The sequence below is a fragment of the Telmatherina bonti genome (genome assembly GCF_933228915.1).
Source record: "Telmatherina bonti genome assembly, chromosome: 2".
Classification (NCBI taxonomy): Eukaryota; Metazoa; Chordata; class Actinopteri; order Atheriniformes; family Telmatherinidae; genus Telmatherina; species Telmatherina bonti.
The window spans coordinates 22,442,640-22,464,470 of NC_136620.1; positions in this window are offsets into that span (position 1 = coordinate 22,442,640).

Genomic DNA, 21,831 nt, shown 5'->3' on the forward strand with positions numbered 1-21,831 from the left:
CATTAAATGCAAAATATAAAATCCCACCAATAATGTAAAAGGTATGTAAAAGAAATTATTTGAATGTGATGGCAGCTAATCTGTAATAAAATTAGAGCAATGAACAACACTGTGAATACACTGTTTAAATACTTAAACGATGGAAAAGGGAAAAGATTGTATTTTGAAAATTCATAATAGTCGAATAAGGACATATTCTACAGGTAACAGTTGTAGAAGACAGTTAAAAATCCAAATGATAATAGAAATAATTGTACTTTGAAAGTCATTTAATCTATGATATGCCCATATTTTACAAATAATGCCAAGCCTTTTTGCTACCCTTAGAAAGTTTGCTTAAAACAATATTTAGATAATAATTTAGAAAATTAGCATAAAAAGTTTTGTTGTATCTCTATGAACATAGGGATATTATATTTGAATTAGAACCTTTGTCAGTCCTTTGAATCCAGTATTTTTTAGGATCAGTTTGTTTCACATGCACAGGAATTGATTGCAGGATTCTCATGTTTCTAACACGGTTCTGTATGCTTACAATGAATACAAAAAAAACTGACGTGCACCTTGTCATAGTGTGCTGACTGACCTATAAACACTTGATGGAAAAGTTTGACTCTTGGGTTTAAGAGCATAAGGCTTTACTATATTTGTGATATTTTGGGTGTGGAGAGTTAATAATTTATAGAAATGGTGTGTTCAGTATAACTTGGTCCATAGTCACTTACTCCACATTACAGAATGGGAGGCTACAGATTTAAAAAATGAAAATCTGTAAATCATTAGTATTTTGATACAATGAGCACTAATTTTCGAACTTTTAAACTGCATTTCTACATTTCTGATTAAGTAGTGGTATTATTTTTGTGCTCAACAGGATTTTAAGTTGTAAAAGATGTAATGCTCAACTTTTTAAATGCAATTTGCTCCTAAATTTGGCTAATTCTCTTTTCTTGTTGTTTTTTTTTTTTTTGTTTTGTTTTTATTTTATTTTTTATTTTTCAAAAAATACTCTGTTCATGACAGTGCCCCTCATCCCCCAGTTATCCCATTAAAGCCATGGGAATGTTAAGCTTCTGGATCATTTACAGGTTAACTTCTCCCACAGAAAAAGGCATTGTTTGTCAGGTGGGGGGAAAGAACTGCTGCATTTTTCGCTCCTGATCGGTCCTGCATACAAAATCTGAGGTTACAGCCTTAACTTTCAAAGTACACACTGTGGACAGCTGGGCTTTGCAACCGTGTGTGAGGATCAAGATTTTCTGATGGATGATATTACAGATAAAGACACAGTAATGGCTGGAAAGTATGGACAGAATATACAGATGGCTGGAGTGACACAGATGGTTTCACCCATGGAGCAATCTGAAGCAGCTTTGGTGTAATCCATTTTGCATAAAGGAAAAAAAAAAAAAGACACCAATGGATATGGCTCACGGTTCTCCCTCTTGCTGATTATGAATGCTCTTTGTTCAAAGTGTGGCTAATGTATCTAGCCTTTTTTGGTCCCGACAGATCCGGGAATTCAGTTTTCGGTTTCTGTTATTCCTTCCTGTTCATTTTGACCCCGGACTATATTGACCATGTATAGTCCAAGCCAACTTTTTACAGAAAAAAGATACAAAAATGAAAAAAAGAAATCTATGGAAAATACATTCAAATTGTTCTGTGCAATAAAGGTAATATGCAGATTCTTTTTTTTTTTTTAATTAACAAAATTTTGTTGATGTTGAATTGTTGAGAATATGGTATGTTGTATTAAACAATCTATGGATTTTTAAAAATGGGGTTGTTGTATTTTAATTTGAAAAAGATTACTCCAATATAACAACTGTGAACTGGTGAGTTTGTTTTAATGACATGGAAAACTTTCACAAATTCATTCATTATTTATTGTACAAGCCAGTGGCTATTACTCATAAACTCATAGTCTCTCTTTACACTTTATGCATAGCTTCCTATCAATATGTTTAAACCAAGCAAAATCTAAAGTTTAATCAGTCAGGTGAAGATTTGTGTATCAGTGTCTAAATAAGAAAGTTAATGTTTGATATATGATTGAATACCTCATTAAATGATAATGCAGACTGCAAGGTAATTTAACATCATATGTTTTAGAACTAATTACTTGTTTACAGGAAAAAATGGCACTACACTTGCTTAGCCTCTTAACATTAATTAACCACCATTAGTAATGGATCAAAGGTTTTTGGATCTGTATGGGGAATATTGTCCATTTACTATTTGCATTTGTTTGTTTCTATAGATAAACTTAATAATTAGAAAAAAAAGTAAACTTTTACATTGAAGAGGAGTTTTATTCTGAGGTGATGCTTTGCTTAGCATGTTTAAATGAGATCACCAGTTGAAGGTTATGGAAAATGACTGTGGATACTTGTAGGAGGGCCCAGCCTCATAAAACATGGTGCTGCATTGCACCATGTTTTATGAGAGTTCCAGTCTCTGTCCCATTCAATGCTGATAAGGTGAGGACTCTATGGGAATTTTTAAAAGTGCCCCACCCCCCACTTTTTTCTTCTGAAACACTATCAAAGCACACTTTGAAAACAGACAGGCAGAATAAAGGAGAAAAGAAGACATTGTTGGGGACTAATAGCCCACAGAGGTTATAGAGGTGTCTATGGTTTTCTTTCATCAGGTTTTACATCTGTGATTCAAATTCTAGGTCATGAACAGGCTAATGGGTACATGCCAAAAATCGCCCCTCCTCCGTTGAGCCTAATAGTACAGGCGCAGCTCTGCATGTTCCTATTCTCACCTAAATCCTCATGCTTCACAACATCTGGAAGGCAGTACATCCAAACAAACAACATTTTGAATTTGCTGTCAGCTTCTGTCACACATCAGAAGCTCAGAAAGCCTGAACTATAATGTAAGTCATCCACAGGGTAGTTTTAGCTTAGCAGGCAGAGTATCTACCCCATGTACAGAGGCTGCAGGGCCTTAGTGTAGTTTGCCCAAGTTTGAATCCAAACCTGGGGCCACTTACTGCATGTCACCCCATCACCTGTTTTCCACCCAGCCATTGTTCAATGAAGGGAACAGCCATAAAATCCTATTTTTAAAAAAAAGTGATTTAACATTTACTTTTTTTATGTGTGCAAATAAACTCATAAAAGATTGTTTGCTGGTCATATTCATTGTTAAAAGGGTCTGTTTAAATCCTTAAATAGTTGTATGTGACATGATGCTACCTAGGTCATTATAAGTCAATGCTAAATAATCTTGTCACCAATCAAACAGGCATAAACAAAAGGAACATTAAGGATGTGTTACATTTTCATTTAAATGCACTATAACTGATTGAAAGGCTTTACACGTTAATCTCGCTCAATCAGAAAAAGCTCTGAGCAGAATATTGCATATCTATGGTAGGATTAACTCTTCACCATTGTATGATCAACAAAGATTATCTGGTCTTTAATGAGCAACACAGCAAAATTTATGTTTTCAAACGACTGTATGTTCGGAAGATCTCCAGTGGCAACATATTTTGTGGCCTCATGCTCATGTGATGTAAAAGATGTTTACTCTTATAATAAAGTTATATTCAATTAAATTAGTTTCTATACTTTAGTCTGCATTAAAACTCCGAGCTACACACAACTAATTGCTTGTTAATGCGATAAAGCCTGCTTAAGACAAGAAGATTTTAGTATTGTCACTGCATTGTGTAGTTCCTACTAACTAAGCTGAAAGCAATGCAAAATCACATTATGGTCTGTTAATTAGGTTGTGTCGTATACACGCAAATATGACTATATTGACATGACTGGAATGAATTATTTAACTAATTTACTGTTTTTATTTATTTATTTTGCCACAGCGGCAAAGTAAAGTGACAATTGAAATAATAGAGTTTTAAAGAACAACATAAGAAGCAATTATTTGCCATAAAACTAAGCAAAAACTGAATTGCTCTCCAAATAATTCATCTTCTGAGTGTGACAAATAATTTTTTTTTTAGCTCTGCTATACTCAACCAAATGAGATAATAATCAGATCTACAAATGCTTAAAAAATTAGTATAAGCTTTATTAGTTTCTCATGACTTTACCTGTTATTACTAACTTTTTTTTTTAGGAAAACCCTGGTAGAGCTTGTCTTAATAATAAGGGGAAAGAGGTCTGTGGCCAGGCAGACTTGGACAAAATGTAAAATTAGTGCAGGCTTTAAGAGGTATAAATACTAGAGTGCAATCCACCAGCCAGCAGAAAGCTTTTTACCCCAGCAGCTTCAGTTGCATTGGGGGGGATTGGAAACTAACCAGTGTGGCTGCTTGTATTCAAGCATGAACAAATTATTGCAACAATGAGTCTTCATAGTTGCTTTAATGGCAAAACACAATTTGATTTTTTTTTTTTTTTTTTTTTTTTTTTTTTTTTGGGAGGAGTCAACTTTTCTAAACAATGCATTGAATCTGATCTCATTCCAGGATAATAATAACATGTCACATCTACAATCTTTGGAATAAGCAATAACATGCTGGGTTGCTCTTTTCACCTGGATTGTGCCAGTTTTGCCTTATAGCTTGCTAGCATCATCTCAGTGATTTTTCATAGCAGATGCAGATTGCCTGTAAACCCCACTGAGCAGGCTGTCTCTCAAGCACTCTTAAAACACGGCTAGCGCCTGATTTGTGCCTGACATGTTGCGCAACCAGAGTCTTCTTTCTGAGACTGCCTGTGAAAATGTCAGAACAGAACTCTTCTCCAACAGTAAATTTTCCTTCATGATGCGTTTCAAGAAAAAACTTCCTTCATAAACATGATAACAAGGTTAAAAACCTAACTTTTGACAGGCAACTTTCACTTTGATGGAAAAGATAACTTTTTATCACATACTCGTTTAAATATAGATTTCATTTCAAAGGTCTATTATAATAATGACATAGGCACTGTGACAATATGACAGGATAATATCAGTTTAAATGGATAAAGCCTATCCTTCTCAGTTTAAGGGTGTTGTGGTTAAGAGTTTATTTTTCTATATCTGCTGCGCAAATCAGAGGTTATTTTCATGCATTATTAAAGCAGATCAGAATAAAGATGCAAGCTACAATCCTTACTAAAATATGATCTTTATTACAACAGATTGTAAAAGCAATAATTACCCAAGTCAGACTTTTGTTTTGCTTTTCGATGTGGGTGACTTATAGTCTTACTTCGTCCTCAGTAGAGAAACTAAGCGCTGAAGTGTATTAAAAATGGCCATTTGCAAGTTCTTCTTATTAAATTTGTCTTTGCAAATCTATTGATACACTGCAAGCTATCCAATATATTTTTAAATTATAGCATATTTAGGCTATACTAGTTTTATATACGTGTTTTGTTTAGTAATTTTGTATGAAGTTTGTTGGGAAAGATGGGGAGGGAGAGGAGGATAGTGTTACCAGTCTGAAACATGTCAGATGTTCTCAGACTGAATGTCGAGTGGCTCTGATTACACCGAGTGCACAATTACAAGAAATAAGATGATTCAAATTACTGTTTGAAAGACATAATATCAACCAAGCAGTTCACTAATAAGGTACTTATATTTTTTTTTTATTAAATCCACTGTTTAGATTTTATCTAAAGGTTCAGTTCTCTTTTATAATATTGGATGTTATCAGATTGAAAATCCTTTTACTGTCACCCACATATCCATCCCACAGCACACAATCAACACAGCTTGTTTAAGCATTTCCAGCTGTTTCAAGAAAAAAGTGACACAATTTTTTTTTTAATTTTTTTTTTTTGTTTCAGTGATTCAGAATCAAAGTAACAATGTCCTTTTGTTCAGGAGAAATCAGGAATGTGGCGGTTTATCGGGTGCTGTTGAGTTAGTTCTTTGTCCCTTTATTGTTTGCTAAACTGGACATGTCAGTTTACTTTCCATTAAACACCCGCTGGCTGAATGATCAGCTACCATGCAATCCAGGCAGCGGTGATCCTGATGTCTGCTGCGACATGGAGCGGTGGGACAACACCTGTCTGATAAAGATCCTTCTTCAATATCAACCTGTCGTGCACATCCTTTATTAAGGATCATCTTTAGGTGAAACAGACTTTGTTTACTACAGGATCCTTGCTGGCAGCCTGGAAGCGAAGATTGCACTCTGTTAGAGTCAGTAGTTTCTGAAATAAATGTTCATGCACCTTCCATAAAATCTATACCCACACAGTCTCCAATTCTCAGAGCAATTACTTCTGATCTGAACAAAACTATTTTGATGGTGCTGTGCTATCTATTTATATTTGAAGTATAATTATGAAAATATCCATATTAATTTAGATAGTTTTTAAGTTGAATTTCTGGTTATACTTTGATCCTGATGGGTTCAGGGGTTTATGTCTGGCTCCCATGGTGAGACTTAGCTGTTGCTTTGATGTAGTTCAGAACTCTGCATTGCCAAAAAAAAAAACCTTCCTGAACCCTGTTGCTAAGGCAGGGTTCAGGAAGGTGGGTTTATCAAAAAAAATCTTCCTACTTATATTTGTTTGCTCTACCATTGTTTCACTGTCTTGGCCAACTTGTGGCTATAAAGCATAAACAAAGACAGTATCCAGGAAGATGATCTGTTGAGGCCCATTTTGGCCTGAAACATATGCCACAACCCACATGTCTGCAAGTGACTCAATCCACCCTGCTTATTTATTTACCAACCGCATGAAAGAGTCATGAGATCACCATTTAAAAACAGCTCCAACAACCAAAACAACTTTCTGCCATTAAAACCATCTTTTTGGCAGCCTGCTAAAATGAACATTCAGCCGCTAAATGTCTGCAATGAACAGATCATTTATGCTCTTTATGGGACAGTGGATTGTTTGTAGGCAGAGGCATTACCAAGGTGATCTGAGCAATTATTATCCACTTTAAATAGGCAAAGAGTCATTTCATGTGATAATGCTGCTCTGTTTCCTATTCTCCAGCTCCAAACTCTGAATATGCCACTGAGAAATAATTAAGAGCTCTTTGCTATTTCACCTTGAAGTAACCATCTCGCAAATAATTTGGCTCCTGTCTACAAGCCTCAAGGACAGCAGGATGCTGAAATTTGATGGGGTAGCTGAGGCAGGTGCCGCTGAGAGATAGACGATGCGATCAGATGAAAACAGTACAGCCGTGCTGCTGCTCTCATTTGTCAGCATTGTTCCAAGATATCTGCAGGTGAGTGTGGGTTTCATTTTTCATTATTTTCTCCATCTGCCTTCTGATATTGTGTTTTCGTCTGTGTGGGTAGCTTTTCAGATGGCCTGCTATCATGTTATCTAGCTGATGTTAAAGGGTCATTATGTCCATGTATGCTACATGAAAAGAAAGGGTTTGTTTTTCAGAGCAAAATAAGCATTGTTGACATCTTTGATATCATTTATATTTTCATTAATAATAAAGCAATCTGTCCTGAAATTTAGCTTTTTAGCACTGTATTTTGTGCATGTTTCATAGTAACTTTTTATCATCTGCATCAAACAGCTCTTTCTTTCTGTGACAAATAAATTTATATCACTTATCTTTAAAATGTCCATTTCATTTGAAATTTCAGTAGTAAAAGCAAATAACTCAATCTGGCTATGAAACACCCCGTGAATTTTCAGTATTACTAATATGTGGAATACAGCTAAAGCGTTGGAATTTCCTTGTGCAACCTTATGAACTTTAAATAAGCCTCTTATCTTATGGCAGTTCCCAAAGCTGCTTCCCAAGTTCTCAACATAATTAGGTTAGTGTCTTAAGCAGCTAACTGATCAGGTGGAGATACCGATTGGCTTGGAACAAGTGTTCCTGAGTGAAATGCAGTCCTATAAGGTGTCCATGTCCCTAATCTCTGACCTATACTCAAAACTACCGCATTTAAAGCCAACCATATGTTGTGTACTTGGCTTTTCATGCCTACAGGAATCCAGGATGTTTAGCTTTAACTGCACTCTCAATCAGCACACTCAGCCATAGTTAAATGTCAGTACATTTAACGATGGAAAGAACAAAGTATTTCATAAAAATATTTAATTCATTCAGATCTACAATGTGTTACTTTAGTGTTCCCTTTATGTTTTTTGAGCAGTGTATACTTCTTATTGTTCATAATTACAAAATTTACAGACTACTGTCAGGACGAGGAACCACTTCAGAAGAAAAAATGTCTCTGAGCAAGATTATGTACCCCAGCTTTAAAAGCCTGCATGACCCAGTCCAGTGAGCGGCTGCAGGTGAGGGTGAGGTTGAATGCCACAGGAAGGGAGGTTGCCAGAGGATGCATTGTTGGCAAAATAGGTTGAAGCTGTGCCAGAGGTGAGAGAGCATGCATTACTGTTTGAAGGTTTAATATTTACTTTGACATTTTAGGTTTGAAACAAGCTGGGTTTTTTTGTCCGTTACAGCAGGATTGATGGATTGTTATCAGATATTGTTTCTTCAGTTTTTATCAGGAAGGTGGGTTCACACAGCTTTACTTCTAATTTGTGTCCCTTTAAATCCTGAAATAATTATCCTTTTTGACATAAACACCTGATTTTATTAGATCAAAATTGAGCTTTGATACCAATACTGTGTAAAATGAATACTGCTATTAAAAACAGTTTATTTGTAAAACAAATATTACTTTTTTTTTTTTCATGTAACACTTTAAAAAGAAAAGCAATTATCTGCTTTTACAATGTGATTAAAAATTTAATACTTAGAAAATCTATTGTTTTGTGTTTTTAAGTATGTGATTCCCTTCATTTTGGATTTAATCATTTTTTCACTGAGCTTTGATGTAATGTTATTTAGAAAAATGAACCCAAACTTGAAAGGTTTTTCTGTATTTTCTTGGTACACAACTACTTTCAATTCAGTTAGAGGATTTCTTTTTGGATCTCTTATCTAATCTAATTTAATGTGGTGTGATTTGAAACTCCAGTTGACAGGGAACTTGATAAGTTGCTCTATCTCAAGTTTCATTCTTTGCCACATTTGATATCATTCACACACAGCACATGGTAAGTGACTGGATGCTACATGCACAGTTCACTCACATAATATAATAGGTAAGACATTAATGATCCAAGTAAAAATCTGCAACCAAGAGTAATTTCCAAAACATGCTTTTAGTGAGGTATAGGCCAAAAAGAATCAAAACATCATTAAAGAATTGTTGCTTTCCTGTCTTTGTCCAGGGCAAATTCTTTATTTAAAACTGTCTGTTAGAGATTTACACAAAATTACATAAAAAAAAATTCAAACTCTTATGTCTGTTTTTTTTTTTTTGTATTTATATAAAGTTATCTCCGCCACATCACATTCATTGTAGCTTTATTTTAAAACATCTGAAAACTTGTTTCCCTGGGTGTGCATGGCCATTATAGAGGTTGAATACAATTAATTATTTGTCTCACTGGATCCTTTTATGTACAGTGTAATCAAAAACAAAAACACCACAGCAAACTTAATTTCTGCAATTCTAAAAACCACACAAGGCATTTACTTTCCTAAAGCACCAGCTTCTGCTGAGACCCAGCAGTATAATGAATTTATGAGGGACGGACCTTGTTTCCCACCAGATATGCAGAACCTGACTTCACCATTAAAGATAATTAAACCTGCTCAAAGAAATGAGTTAGGGGAGCTACCGAGAAACGCCTGATTGCCTAGACTTTATCTTATAGAAGTTTAATTTGAAAAGTCATCTGTGCAAGGTAAATGCATTTGCTCTTAACTTGTGGCCAAATAATAAATTAGCATTCTGCCATCAACCACGCTTGGCCACCCAAAAGCTTCCTTTGATAAGATATTGGAGAAGCAAACCAAATTAATAACAAATAAAAAGTTTTTATTCAAAGAAATTACTAACTATTGGGGACACCGTGGTATTTGAACAACTCATTTTCTGGGACTGAAATGGGAAAATATGCTATGTGTGAAATGCACATCTTTTATCAATTTATATGACAGTTCTGGTATTTCATGTATAAAACATTTGACATTTATCCACCGCATACATAACAGCAGCATTTGCATTTGCAAATGTAATACTCCAAAATCAAAAAAAAAAAAAAAAAAAAAAAAGTCCCCACTCACATGCATGCATACAGTAGCTGCACACATTTATAATCCATGCAGAAAGACCACACGTGATTAACCTTGATGTGTCCTAGAATAAATATTATCGCTCAAGCACATTTTATTTTCCACACTGCATCATTTGATTAGTGGCTAAAATTTAAATTTAAAGGAAATCCATCGACTTTGTGTCAATGAACCTGCTGAGGAGAGTGCGTGGGTGGCTGTACACATAAAATATGTGTGCAGTGAGGATGGATGAGCCTTCAAGCTTGTATTGTGGGCTGCAGGACCGAGCGAATGGGTTTAGATCAGGAAATAGGAAATGGGCAACAACTTGTTTACTTACTCTGCTCTATGCAGGGATCTTCATCAGAACCAGACATATCTGTTGGAGGTATTATCTTTTTATGAATGCATCCTCAAATTAACCAAATCCAATCTATAAAACTTGTCTAGAACAAAGAAAGACTCGTGGAGCATCACAAAAATGATCTCTTTCATCTCCATGATTTTAGTCATTTAAAAGTCTCTTTAAGTCTTTCCTTATCTAACCTTTCCACTTTTCACAGCTACAGATAAAATGGATTTATACATCCATAATTTGTCTGATTCTTTTCAAGTGTTAGTTATGCAATCAAGAGAAATGCATCTTTTCATCAACTTAATCAAATAGATCGCTGCTTCTTCTTCTCTGTCCAGGAAAAGGGATGGGAAGCTGTTATTGATATTGATGCTGTTAAAAATTGAGTCTACTGAGCGGGTTCTTTATTGATTCCCTTGTTAATTCCTGACCCAATTATCTATGCGGAAACAAGAATATAACACTGATTTAGTTTATCAAAAAAAAGAAAAAAAGTATGACTATTTAGGATCTAAAAGGGTTCATTTTGACTTTAAAATCTTTGTCAACTCCACATAAAAAATGTAAAGAAAATTATTCAGATTGGCAATATCTTTAAATTTATATGGATGGCAAAAATCATAAATTTGATTTGAAAAGGGAACATCACAGATCACTCAACACAAAAACGATACATGTTTACATTAAAATTAACCAAGTTAGCTGTGAAATGAAGACTGATTTCTATTTTGTTATTTTTATTAATGCAACATCACCAACAATTTCACCACACGAATAAATATGCACACAGAAGCACATCAATATCCCCACAGTTGTTTCAACACTTTGCTCTCAGAATGGATTTTAACAGTGTGTCTGCATAGCCTACTAAAGTTTACATGTAACTCGTGCTTGTATCTGCAGGTGAGCTCATTTCTAAACAACCTGCTCATAGCCTGCAGACAGACACATATAGCAGGAATATTTCCACTTGCAGGATTAAACTTGCAGTTTAATCTTCATCATGAACTTTCCAGCATCCAGAGAAAGAATAAGTTTTTCCATTAATTTGACTACTGGATTGAATAGAAAGAAAAAACAGAAAATTGTGCAGCTATATGTTTAAGAAAGCACTCTTCGTTTTAAACCAGGAGAAATTGGTAAAGCACTTTGCTGGCACTGCTTCAAAATTGTGAATCAGTTCAGACATTTCTTCAAGCACTGATGTAGGCTTTTTCTAAAAGAGCCCCTTTGGCCAAATCTATATTACATCAATCTGTTTTAGTCCTGACATGAGCTAATTTAAATTAAAACAATCAGAATCACATTCTAAAGATTTCAGATTGTCACATAACCCTAATTCTAACAAAGTTGGGATGATGGATAAAGTGTAAACAACAACAGAATGCACTGATTTGCATATCCTCAATGCCTTGGAAAGGTGTCTGTGTTTCTGGATGTTGTTGACATGTGGCTTTAGTTTTGCATCGTAGAGTTTTAACTTGCGCTTGCAGATTTAGAAATGAACTGTGTTAACTGACTGTGGTTGAAGTAGTTAATTAACACAGTGTTGTTAACTGAAGTGTTCCTTGGTAATTTCTTTTCAGGTCGCAGCCTTCAATGCTGGCTGTCGACCTTGCCACTCATGTGCAGTGGTTTCCCTAGACTTTCTGAAACTTTTGATGATATTATGGACTGTAAATGATGTAATCCCTAAATTACTTGCAACTACATTGTTTTTTTAACTGTTGGACTATTGCTCATGCAATTGTTCACAAAGTGAACCTTGCAACATCCTTGCTTGTGAACAACTGAGGGATGCTCCTTTTATATCACATTATGATGCTCACCTGCTCCAATTCATCTTTTCATTGGAATATTCCAAATAAATGTTCTATGAGCATTTCTCAACTTTCCCAGTCTTTTGTTACTCCTGTTCCAGATTTTGAGGAACCTATTATAGGCGTCAAATTCTGAGTGACTATTTGCAAAAAAAAAAAAATAAATAAATAAATTAAAAGGTTTTTGAGAACATTATAAATGTTGTAGTCTATTCAGTTAAATGTAGGTTACAATGGATTTGCATATCATTATTTTTGTTTTTATTTACATTTTACTCAACATGCCAACATAATTGGAGTTGAGGTTGTATATCTTTTTTTCTCAAATTGTAAAAGTCATAACTGATGAGGTCACAGTCGTAAAACTGCTGACAGCATAAGACAGCCACAACAACATGTAGCTCCGGTAGCTCCGTGAAGCAAGTTTTTATTTTTTTTATTTTATTTTTTTTTACTCTAGTTTGTGAATTTTATGAGTTATGCTGCGCAGACTGAATTAAACTCTATACATGCAGGAAAAGGGTCGAAAATTTGTCACTGCTTCATGTGAATCATGTATGCATAGGCGTAAGTATCGATCTTAAACCACCATGTTTCACAGTATAACCTTGGATATTAATATATTAAGACTTAAACTTTTGCCTCCGACAGTGTTCCTTAATTTCTCCTATACACAAATTAACGACAAACTCGGTGTTCACACCATATGTGTGAGATGGAGAGGTTTGTCTAACTTCCTCTACAGGATATGAACTGCAGAGCTTACGATCTTTGGCTGTAACTGCAGATGGGACAGAGTGCCCATGCTGACCCCTGTCTGCTGCTGAAAGTGCCCATGATGAGCTTAAAAGTGTTACCACTGCTCCCTGGAGCAATACGAGAAGGTGGCCAGGTCAATTGAATCATATTCTTTTTTACATTACATTGCTTGCCATGTGTGTTGCAGGATAGTACCGCTATAGCAGCAGGATAGATTTAGGAAAAAAAAGGCAAAATGCAGAAAAAGCAGTGACATGTTAGTTGTTGTTCTGCTGAAAAACTTTAGGGATGAATGTCATGTCAATGCTACACATACAAACTTGTGAGCTTATAATATGAGATATACTAAAACCCTTCTTTTGTGCCTTGATAGTGGTGAATGATAATACTGTCCACTGAACAAAAACAGCAAGAAACTTCTGGAATGGTGTGAGGTACATGGCAGCGGACTCAAGGACATTTCAACGTCCAATACCACAAAGTCATTTTTAAAGTCCTTTTGGGGCCCTGGTATGTGGGAAAGAGGGGATCCCATTCCAAACTAATTAAATATGCATACAGGCTATGTAGTGGTGGAGGCCAATGCGGCGGTGCACTACTTAGTGCTGTTGCCTGACAGCATGAGCCTTCCTGATTTCAAGCTTTAACCTTGCTGTGTGAAGTAGTCCGACTGCTTGTGTGGCTTTTCTTTAGATACAGAGATGTCTGCTTTAGTCTTTCCACATAGTGTTTGTTTTTACCCAAAAACATGCTGCTGTGCAGCAGGGAAAACAAAGGGAATACACTAAAGTGCTTTAGTCACAGCTCAGCGGTGTATCAGAGCAGGGGATACAGTCAAGTACGATGAACCAGAGAAGACATGACGCTAAGGATAGAGTTTTTGTCTGTTTTTCACAAATGTGTGAAAAAAGCCAGAGGGAGGTGTCACGCTGAGGTGGTGCTGTGGACCCAAATCCAGGACGGGAGCCAGGAATGCAGAATGAAGATTAATTTTAATATCCAAAATACTCAAAACGCAAACACATGATGCCAACAAAAGCCCAAGCACAAAGCAATGGACCAGCACTGGGTACAGAAACCAAGGTGTCGAAATGCACATGAACAAAATGAGACACAGATAAAGTGAATGAACTAAATGAGACCAGGTGAATCTAATGAACAGGAAAGCAAAACAGGAAACCAGACATGAGGGAACTAAACAGGTAAAAACTACAAAATCAAGCAGGGAACCAGGAACTACAGAGAACACGAACTCTCATATCATGACAGGAGGAGCAAAACAGCCACAGAGATAAAGTGGAACATGTAAATACAGATGCATAACAACATTAACTATGTGCTAATGCTGTCAAGCGGAAGGGTCTTATCTCAACACATGGCTAATGTGATGGAAATTCTAATATAAGATGATTTGCCCTTTCTCTTAGCAAGCCGTTCAAGTTGACATGATTGTTCTGATATTGATGTACCACACTTTTCAGTCAGAAATCCACAGAGTGGTCCCTCCCACAACCACCAGACTCCTCACTAATCACTAATACTGATGTACTGATTTTTCATCATCACACCTTCTCCTGTTGGATAGCTTACTATTATACTTTGAATATATGGTTCATCTAAATGAAATAATGAGAATCTTGATTAGTCTTCCATCTGAGGAGTTAAATTCAGGAGAGAAATTTGTTTAGAAATGAGACTCATCCAGCTTTACTTTTGAAATGTGAAGCACTACTTCTGCTTTGTTTGTTTCCACCATCAGTATTTTTAAAAGCTACATGCAATGACTTGGTGTTACATCAGGATCTTTGATGAATACAGTCCTCTAAAGGTCAGACATAGTCTCATTTTATCAATTCACTCATGATGTGCATTCCACCAAATAATGCAATACCCTATGGAACTTGTCTGTAGAGTTGCACTGCGATGCGAGAAATGTTGACGTGTTAGGCTCATGGATCAAACATGCACTTCTTAAAGGACATGAAATTTACATTTCGTGATGAAAATTTTGATTCAAATCATAAGAAGGTCAAAAGATTACTATCTTTCCTACAAAATTTGTGTTGAATGTTCCAAATGCTAAAAATAGGTTTTGAATGACACACACATATATTATGATCTTGAAAAATTTCTTTAGTCAGTTTTATGAAACTTCCTCAGACTAAGTGTGCATATAAAGTAGTTGTGCTACTTGTTTGGCATAAATTTGTTGGCTCCTCGTGGCCTGTCAACAACCTCAACAAGAAAATTTTATATCATGACTCCTCCTATGTGTACTTGGAGGCTTTAAAAAGAACAATAAAGCAGCAAAAAAAGTCATTTGGCCAGTCTAACAAAGTCTCATGTCCCTGCTTTTTGCCAAATAACTTTTCCTTGTTTTCTGTAGATCTTTAATGGGTAAGTGAGTTAAACAAATATTTACTTTCTGTTAAAAAGCCCTCTCTCACTTGATAGCCTAATGCCAAAATGTTGATTTTTCAGAATAAAATGCAGTAGCACGTCTGGTCTTATGAAATTGACCAGATCCAATTTGCTTTCATCGACTTACTCCCTGAACAATCTAAACTGCTCTGGACTGAGGTGGTATCAAAATGGCAAGCAGCAAAAAGTGGAGAGTGACAACGGTTGTGGGACGCTTCAGAAGTGCACCATAGCAAACCTGGTGAAGTTTCCTCGGTCGAATGCCACCAAATGAATATAATCTGTGGGCAAAATTATTAATACAAAAGAAAATCAAGTCAAAGAAATTATTGAAACCTAAGAAAGCCAAACTTCATAGTTTATACATGCATTAATGAAAACAGGCATAGGTCCAGCCATACACTTGCTTAGGGTGAGTGAATGGTAAGAAAAGTCAGTCAGCTACCAACCCCCAGTCTAGAACAGTGGGGAGTGATGTAAAAGGGATCTAAATCCAAACAGTATTGTGATTTCCATTCAATAAAACTCACCAAAATATAAGCTGCACCTGAATGTAAGCCACTTCACTCAGCATGCAGCAGCTCTATTTCCTTCTTCAACAGCCACTTCCATCACCTTTGTCTTGAAGGCTGCATCATATGCATTTGTTTTCCATGATGAGGGTATGTGCATGAAGTACAAAATGACTTGCCTGCCAGTGAAATGTATACATTGGTAGCATCATTGTTTAAGATGCAGGATTCAAATGTGGAGAAAAGTCAAAGCAAAAGTAGCCCAATCCAAGCAAAACTAAATAACAGAGACCTCCATGCACCAGAGCGCAATGCGTTGTGGCACACAGCCAAGTCATGTGTTTTAAAAAGCACACGTAAGGTCATCCTAATTCTTCATTTGGGTTATTTTGCATTCATTCTGAAAGGACATTCAGCTTACCAGTAAGAGCAGACTCTCCCACAGGGAGGAGAGAAGGAGCAACGGGCCAGAAACAGACACTGCTAAAGGATTATGAAAGAGGTGAGCATAGCTGGCTGTTCTCACCGTTTCCACTTCATGCCTTTTAGACATTGCAGTACATCTACAGGTTGACTGTGGTGAAGCTGCAAATCGCAAGATATTCAGACTTTTTGTTGTACTCTAGTTGAATAGAAGAGAAACAGCCAGAAACCTAAAAAAAAAAAAAAAAATTGAAAGGTTTATACTGTAAATTTATATCTGAAGAGGGTATATGAGGGGGAGGAGAAATTATAAAAATTCCCATCACAGTTTGCTATTTGGATCTTTTGCAGGATGAGGAAAGCATGCACGAATTTCAATCTTATTGGAGACATATATGTTCTCCACTGATGGTGTATTATTCCATGGAAATATGCTGGAACGATGGCTGATTAATTTATTATTTTTTTGTTTATTAAACTAGGGGAAAAGATAAACTGATGGAGTTTGTTATGACTGATTCCGAGGCATTTCCAAAGTGACCTGAGGAATATGCAAGCTAGTTTGCAAGTAACTTAGCATCTTTGGTAGTTGACATAAAGTTTTCAAATGATCTTTTGTCCTTGTAAGATAGTGTTTGTGGCAGCCTACTCTGTGACACTGCCCTAGCAGGTAAAATGTTCATTATTGCCAACTGTGTCCTGGTAAAAGTATGAAAATCATTATGTATATTGATCAATAACACTTCCTATCATGCATCAAATACTTCTCACCATATTGACAGGTGCAAGCTTGAGTGGCTTGTTTGAGTGAAAAGGAAAGGCAACCACCGAATCAAAATCTGAAAAACAGTTTTACAAGAGTGCTATCAGGACACTTACTCTATATGCTACTACAACGTACCACAGCTCAAGTCAGTAGATGTATTTGTCCTCTTTCGAAAGGATGCATCTATCAAGTTTTTAATGTTATTTCACAAATTGCTCTTGTGGGATAGCCAAAGCTACAATGCAGTTGTTGAAACACAAGCTGTGTAAACTTTGCATTTTTCCAAAAGTATTTTACACTTCATGGGCTTTCAAGGTGTCAGTGGTATTTTTTCACCAAGTAATTATGCCCAAGGGAATTCTTTTAAATGTGATGAGAAAGGTGTGTTTCTCAGTTCATTTTTAGGGATGGTGTTTCATGCTGGTGATGTGGTGAGCGTCTATTAGGAACGTTGCACACAGATACTTATATTTTTCTATTGACATTGCAGTAAGACTGCAATGGAATGGCGACCTGTCCAGGGTGTACCCTGCCTCTCACCCAATAATTGCTGAAATAGTCTTAATTGGAGTAAGCAGTTAAAAAAAAAAAAATGGATGGATCTTGGATGTATGATTTTAGGAGCAATACATTGATTTGTTGATATTGCTTCGGTGTATGGGGGTTGCCACAATGGCACATGATTTGCACAATTTTTCACATTGTTTTTAACTGTGATTTATGAAAGTTGTCCATCTGTAGGAATGTTTTGTTTATTTATTTAAAAGTTTCTGGACAGTCAGTATCACTCTTCCTGCTGCCCTATATTTGGGTTTGGTTCATTGTTTTGTTTGTACTTGTTAGTGTGCCTAGTCTGTGGAAAAGATCTGAGGCCTTTTCTACAAAGCATGGATAACACACCCCGGGTATATCTCTAGGTTGACATCATACAAAATAATTCAGACTATATAAATGGACAACAACTGCTGATTTCATTTTACTTTTGTAGCGGAAATATGCCTCTATTGATTATTTATTAATAATCTAATCTCATTTTCAAATTTCGCTAGCTCCCTATCAGGAGATCATTATCTACCCCAGCGTTAATGCTCAGGAACCCGTAAGTATGGTTTGTGTTGGAATTTTGTCTCTTCATCATGACAGCACAAGTAGTTCCGTGATGTATTCCATAAATCCATGGATCTGCAGTTCTGCCACATGTGACAATTGATATTAACATCATCATTTTTTAAAACACTACTCCAGTGGCGCTAAATGGACTGGGAACAAGTCAAAAACAATACTTAAAAGTGGCCATTGATACAGCTTTATTTCTTCATCAAAAAGATGCAGAAACACTCTGTCAAGCACTCCTCTCATGATCCAACACTGACAGAATAGGCAGGCCTTTTTTCAAGAGAGCTGATTGGTTATATGACAGGTCTGGGTTGATCTGATAAGGAGTCTTTCTAAATCTGTGCTGATAAAACTTTGCTATGCTTATGTATTGGCAGTTTTTATTTATCTGCAAAATTAGCATACATTTTCATAAACCAAATACATTTCATACCTAAACCCAATTAAAAACTGAGAAGAAAATGCATGAAAAAATTTCCAACAGGACACAAACACAGTAATATAGTAATGCATGAAGTTGGGCAGATTTAAATCGACTGATACACAGTCTTTGTGAAAGCACAAACTGTTTAGAAAGTCAGCTTTTTTAAGAGCTGAAATTGTCAAAAAAAAAAAAAAAAAAAAAGTGAAAAAAACAGTTTTGGAAATGTCTAGAAGAATGTTGAGAGTGGATATTTAATAAGACAATATTTGATTTTTTTTTTCTAGATTTACTTCTTCTTCAGGACTAAAACTCAAGCTTATAAAATGACCCCTGGCAATTTCAAAAGGATTAAACTAACATTATTAGCTAACGCAAAATGTCTGTATTTTAATACATTCTGGTATTTATGTGTCAAGTATATTCCCCAGTAACTGTTTTCATAGAGTACTATTCACACAGCTTTGCGACTGTATTTACAACCATTACTCATAGCATAGCTATGACACAGAAGAATTTGCATGATTTTTTTGGTAGTGTTCAGATTGGCTGGAGGTGGCCTACAGGCCATGCCTTCAGCCAATAAAGCATGAGGTTATGAATAATGCAAATCTTATGGAAATGCTTCAAAGACAGAATCCTTGAGGACAGATATCTGTGTTGAACAGAAAGATGGGTCTTTGGAAATTTTAGAATTTAGAAATGATCAGTATTGTTGTTTTATAACCTGTCACATTTAATAAAAAATAAACTTTTTTTTCAATCAATATGTCAGAGAGGGCAATAATAAGAGTATCAATGCTATTTGAAAAAAAAGGCTTATATGAGTTAATGCCCACAAAACTATATGAGGACTTTAGAAATGAATCATCAGTTTGTTTGTTTTTTGTTGGTGTATTTATTTCTTTGCTGATTGTTTTTGTATTGGTTTTTTTTTTTGTTTTGTTTTGTTTTGTTTTTTTTCATATTTTATGGCCTTATCACCAGGACTTGTTTTTGGATTCCGTGTTATGGAAGAAAATCTGACATTATTCTTTACATATGTAATCACACTGTATGAAGCGTCAAACCTAAATGTAACACATCGCTACACAAATGAAATATTTGTCAGGTCAGCTTGTGCACATTTTAAACGTCTTAAAGTCTCAGTATAGAGATGCATTAGAGTCCCACAATGCCACTAGGTAATCAAAAAATTGGAGACTAAGAGTGACTTCACATCAGGATAAGTCATTGTAAAAAATGGACCTTTGTAAAAAAAAAACAAAACATGTCACTCTCTACCACAGGCCCAAAATTATGGACCTGCAAACCTTTTACCAAATTCTTTCACGTCTGTCTGTGAGCTATTTCTCCCACCCAGAGCTGCCCACTGGCCCACACACACATATGCGTTTCCCCACAATGCTCTGCACTAAACCCATGACACACTTTGTTTTATAGTTTGCTTCCTGTATTTATTCCACATGGAACGGACCGAGACCTGCATTTGTAGGCAGCCAGAGCCCACTAATTTATTGCAGATCTGAATTCTATTGCACATTCACATGACACCAAACGAAGAAGACTTTCAGAGCAAACCCACTAAGATTTGAATCAAAAAGACAGGCATCAATGTGCTCTTAGAGCTTCTCCAAACAGATAACTGATAAAGCTCTGCACAAGTATGGAATGGAGTTCCTAAAGAAATTTTTTTGAATAAGCAATCTATGCTATTAAATCCATCATTTCAAAACGGATAATGGCACCACTGACTTGCAAAAAGTTAGCAAACTTCACATAGAGAATGGCAAAGGCAGCCGGATGGTGTTCCACAGAAGAGAATGAAGTCATTTTAAGATGTGGATGAGTAGCCATTGCTTAGAGACATAAAAGGAGAAGATAACTATTGAAAATATTGGAGCCTGTCAATGAGTTAATGAAGACCAAAGACTAGAAAAACAGAAAATTTGGATCATCAAGGCAGACACTGCATGCTTTGCTAACCCTGCCTAGGATACTTAACAGTATAGCGATGGCAGCTGTATTCTATGGGGATTGGTTGTTTATTTATTTACTTATTTGTTTAATATCTATCTATCTATATATCTATATAAAGTCTTGGAATGGCCTGGACAAAGCCCTGACCTCAATCAAACTAAGAATCTGTAAATGACTTAAAAATAGCTGTACTCCAGCAGAACCCATGTGACGAGAAGCATATTGAGATTTTAAGCACAGGTAAAAATCCCAGCAGCCATATGCCGATCCTTTGTCTCTGCCTCTCATGCCTTACTTTTTGTTTTTCTTTTTCCACAACTGAAAATGTTTTAGACCTATTAGATGATAGGTATGCAAGGCAGATTTATTGATCAAATGGTACAAAACACTCAAATCGGTTTTATTGTCAGGTGGTACGTCCAAGGCTTGTTATGTCGAAAGTTAAAGTCCACATTCATAGTTCGATGTTCTCGAATGGAATGGTCTGGAGGGGCAAAACAGATCATGTTAATTGTGTTTGAAAGTCCTAAGTTGTGTCTTGAAAACATTTTGACAAAACTCTTGGTATTTTATCTTAAAAGAAATGTAAAGAGTCTCAAAGCTTTTGGATAAAAATGACTTGTATGTGGTGCGATTTGGTGCACTAGCTGATTTTGAAGATAGTGAGATAAAGCCCGAGGTATACATATTTCCCTTACCTCCCTTCTCCTGAGGTGAGGCATTCTGACAAAGTAAAAGGACAGTATGACATAAGAGGGTGGCAGGGGAAACGGCAGACATGTCTAGCCGGGTATAAGTGAGTAGTTGTTGACCCTAGAGACAAACTCAAATGTCCTCCAAAGCAACTCTCCAATTCCCCTTACTGATATTCTTAGACTATCCTCAGGCTTTAGCCTCTGTCTTTCCTCATCCACCATGTGACCTGAACAGAGTGCAACATTTAGTGATGGAAGTCATCTTGTTATAAAAAAAAAAAGAAGGAAGAAAGAAACATGAAATTTTACTTCCTCAATTTAGAAAGTAGGTAAACTAAAATGTTCTGCTGACGGCATGTTGTCTGAAATATTAATATGATGATGACGCTAGTGGTGGTGATGCAAGCGGAATGCGGTCGAGTAACTGTAGAATAGGTTATACTGCACTCTTCATCAGTATCAAGATGCCTTTGAGCAAGGCACTAGATGCCAAGCCATTCCAAGGTCAGT